General features: G+C 36.3%; 2 pseudogenes; both read right to left on the bottom strand.

Moving 5' to 3' along the window:
* The window catches only part of LOC106329854, a 3711-nt pseudogene extending 1999 nt beyond the window's left edge, over positions 1-1712 (bottom strand).
* A 972-nt stretch (positions 1713-2684) lies between these two features.
* Positions 2685-4676, bottom strand: part of LOC106329853 — a 5421-nt pseudogene continuing 3429 nt past the window's right edge.

Raw genomic sequence — 4676 nt, 5'->3', positions numbered from 1 at the left:
GAAGAAGAAGATGTAATGATTCTTTGATTATAAACTCTTGTTCTTGTTTATGGTGTACAAAAGAGTGAGATGAGTGATAGTATTTATAGTGAACAACAATACATAAAATAACAAAGATGGTGCTTAATTTGGTAAATGAGTGGGTGATCATAGTGCTTGATGAGTAGATGATCATAGTGCTTGAGTTGGTAAAGAAGTGGATGATCATTTCAAAGTTTATCTTATAACACTAACCTAAATATTAAGTTGTTTAAGCAAGGCCAACAAATAAACCTAAATATTTCACAATTGGGCCGATCCCATTTACTTTAAAATCTATATAATCAAGCCCAAATAATAAACCTAAATATTTTTAAAATTTAAGTACATGGGTTTGGGCCAGTCCCATCGACATCAAATTATTAACTTGTAGATGCATCCTAAGCCCATTAAAACAAAAAGCCCATTTCCAAATATGAAATTCGAGTTTCAAAAAGCCCGAAAAATTAGACTAAAAACAAAGGTTGGGCTTTTTAACTTCCATTAAAATTTCGGCTTCAATTTAAACACACTAATTTTACTCAATCTAATTGACCTTTTAATGTTTTTTTTTTTAAGAAATTGATAAGATGTGTACCTGGTTCGCAAAGAAAAAACTTTTGGTTCCTCCTCCTCCACTCACAAAGCTCCCCTGCAACAAATGTTAAGAATCCTTTTAATGTGTCATCATCACTAACCCATACTAACCCATTTCCAGATATCATCTTCTCCATGTCCTCGTTGCTTGGGTCTTCGCCAGTCGCTAAAAAAGTACTTCCATCTTCTATGTACTCAGCAAAGATCCTCTCCCTGAAGCGATGAAACTCGCTCATCGTTTCTCTCAGTTTGACCCTTACACCGTTAGTGATCGAAACACGTGTCATGTCTACGCAAGAACCAGTCCTACGATTCTCGTCGATTAGGGTTTGGACAGCGTTGGCCTTGCGTGAGATGAAGACGATGTTGAACTCCATCATGTCTCTGAATCCGCGGAGGATCTTGGCGCTGTTTGTGGATTTGGTCTCTTCGTTTAGGTTGTGGAGTCGTGTAAGGGATGAAATTAGGATTTTGATGGTTTCGATCTCTGCGACGAAACCAGAGAGGGTTTCTTGATGGAGATCGCCTCTCCACGTGCTGTCGTTTTTGGCTTGCTTCTTGAGTTAGGAACGATTCTGTCATCAGATCATTCGTCTTTCTTGCTGATTAAGAGAGTGAAACTTCGTAGAAACCCTAGAAACAATAACAGTGTGGGAAAAAAAAAAACTGAGTAACCGAACAGAGTAAAAGAGAATCAAATTAAGTAAAGGAGATTACGTTTTGTAAAAGCAGAGTCGTCGTGTCTGTTCTCCGGAAAGAAGAACTGTAAAAGAAAGACGAAAGAGAGTTCAACAATGGCGGACGATAAAGAAACCCAAAGAATTATGAGAAAGAAGAAGAAGATGTATTACCCAGTGAATGCTTTCTTCGCTATTTTCTCTCTCTCTCCTCTTTTCTTGTTCTTACTATTTTCTCTCTCTGCGGTTTCTCAAAGATCAGAAATAAGAATGATTCAAATTTTGAAAGAGAGCGAAGAGAAGTTATAACGAAGATCTTCAAGAATCTGATTTTCAGTTATATTTTTCAAAATCCCTTTAAATAGCAACAAAATTAGCCGTTGCTTTGGAAAACATTTTACATTCTATGTAAAACGGCATCGTTTATTACTTGTTTATACCAACAAAGCGACACCGTTCCTGCCAAAGGTAGTACAAAGCGTTGACCTTATTGATCAGTTTCAGCCAGTATACAAACAATTAAACAAGGGTATTAAAAGTTATAAACAAAGTTGATTACATATATATAACTAGTTCAAGTTCATGATGCATATTTTGCCTATGACATGATTTGAAATGTGTGTATATATTTTATAAATATTGGTGATTGATTGTTGCCATATTATTTCTAACATTTTTATAATGTTGAGATTTTGAAACAGGTTCGCAAGGATCTTGAGGATCATAATTGCCTTTGGTTCACCAACGTTAACAAAACAGATCGTTTCTCTTTCCCGAATGTAAGCTTCCTGTGACTCTCTATCAGTTTTTCATATGCTTGTTAGTTGGTCACTACCTAATTTATTATGTTTGGCATTGGAATATTTAGAGTTTAGAGAGACAAATTACTGCCAGTTCTAGTCAAAACTAAACAAGATTACAAGGTCCGATGCATTTTTTTGTGAAATCATAATATCATATATCTAGTCCATAGTTGGACTGACTACATTAGTATTTCTTGTTTTGTCGACCTGACATTGCTGGAGTCCATGTACATATGCCTTTGTTTCAATTTGATGAAGTCAAATTGTTGTGTTAATTGACAGTAGGTCTTATGTGTTCTCAGTTGGAGCGTGAAGTTGGTTGCAGTTGTTTGGGAGGCAATCTACATTGAACGCACCAGACAATGGATGATTGCAAATAGGACAAATTATTTGCACTTAAACCACTTGGTCAACTGGAAGTAATCGTGTCATTTTTCAAATGTGCACTATGGATGCTGACGAGCATTCAAAATGATTCGTTTAAGCGTCCACTGTTGTGGCTGATAAGTATTTGTTTATGCGTCAGGAAATTTGTACCAAGACTAATATATATATATATATATATATATATATATATATATCTTGTTGGGTAATATTCTGTTTGGCTTCAAAATGTTGTAGCTCAAGCTAGTTCGTGTGTAATACACCTATGAAGGAAGAGTTAAGGCCGTCTGAAACTGTTGACTTATGCACAATACTGAGAAAATAATACGAAGATGTTGTCCATGTGAGAGGCTTGCTTTCTAGTACAACCAATGTTTTCTCTTTGGCTTCTGCTGAACTGGAACCGCTGCACTCAGAAAGAAGATCATAATCAGTATCCTCAAGCACAAAGCCACCATTTTGTTACTCTTCGTAAACACAAGACAAACCTTGAATGTCGTATAAAGAGTTATAATGCACCTCTGACCAAAAACTTAACCACAACTCTGCACCATTCCAAACATATAAAGCCACAAATTTGTAAGAGTGCATTTTCCAGATGCTACTTCAGATCAAGTAGCGATGAGTGAAGGATAGAGGAAATATATTCTGGAGTCTCACCACGTTTAGGTGCTTGGTCTTGAGGCATGATTTCAATGAAACAAGTGTCTCTGAAGGATGTCAGCAGCCAAATGGTTGCTGCAAACTATTCAAGGGAGATGCAATGGAAAAAATTGTAAGAAAAAGGTAAAGAAAACAGTGCCCAATGCCACAAAAGTCAGCGGTTACTTTACATGGCTTCTCGAAGATGTGTTAAAGTGTTACCTATTTCATGTAACATCCATATGAAATAAAGGACATGAAGAAGACTACCTAGGGGAAAAAAAACACTCAACAGAACTAGAGCAGGTGATACGAGAACAAAGGAAAGATCATTATTTAGGTACATTTTAACTATTAATACAAGTGCTGTGAAAACTGAGACAAAGAAAATTTACCCTATCTGCCGCAGGTTGTAGGGTAATATGGTCTTCCAATTCTCCAAGTCTGTCATTCATGTAATTTTGAATTTGAAACAGAAAATTTTATAGATCAAACCAATTATGGCTTAGAGGACTTAATGAGAAATTAAAATAACTTACTTTGCCATCCTCTTGTAATACCGTTTGTATTTCATCGGAACATAACTTTCGTATATAGTGCGACTGTCCTTAAGCTGTAGCAACAAGACAAAAACAACCGAATAAATAGGAAATGACGTACGAAAACGAATGTGTGCACCTAATATTCAAACAGGTACTAATATCCAAAAAACATTTGTTCAATTGCAACAATGGTTTAGTGAAAATAATAAAGACAGACATCACTCTCTTTGATCATCGTCATAACTCATAAGACATCTAACCTGTTTAAAAACTTCTCCCCTAACTTGCTTGTGGTACTCTGAAGATCGGTATACATGGATAAGAGCAGGGAGTGATGCATGCAGTACTGACAAGCACTGGAACATCCAGTTCAGTAACTGTTCTCTTGGTAGCTCCAACAAAAGTTCCGCCTGCACATATATCCATGTAAAGCCCTTTAATTCATTGGAATAGATTAACACAAATTCATGCAGATGTCAATACTACTACTAATTCACTCCTACAGTACCATTATTTGATATCCTTCATATATCAAGGAGCTTCGGTAAACGTCACAAGTCATGGAATCTGTGATCAGCTTGAACACCTTCTTACTCATATTTGTTTTCATCACAACCATCTTCCCTGATGCATAAATTCTGTTTACTCCAAGATCAGCCGCCATGCGTCTCACATACAGCTTCTTCAAAATGATATCCATTGAGTAAGGTTCTTTCCCATATTGGTGACGTAAGTTCTCTGTGAATTGCATGAGACTCCACATATCTTTCTCAGCTGCTTTGACGGAAGCCGAGGATTTATTTTTATGTCAATCTGGAATACAGAGAAGATAAAAAGAATTACAAGCCCGTTAACTGCTACAGTTCGAGGCATAACAAGTGCATTGAAGATTGAACTTCTCCCTTTACTCGTGCACAAACAACAGACACTGGAAATATCCTGATCTTGTGTCACTTCTTTTAATCTAAATTATTTAACCGTTCTTACAAGTTCAAAATAGAAACTACCTTCAC

This window comes from Brassica oleracea, chromosome C3, assembly GCF_000695525.1.
Source record: "Brassica oleracea var. oleracea cultivar TO1000 chromosome C3, BOL, whole genome shotgun sequence".
Classification (NCBI taxonomy): domain Eukaryota; kingdom Viridiplantae; phylum Streptophyta; class Magnoliopsida; order Brassicales; family Brassicaceae; genus Brassica; species Brassica oleracea.
This window is presented reverse-complemented; position numbering and strand designations above follow the sequence as displayed.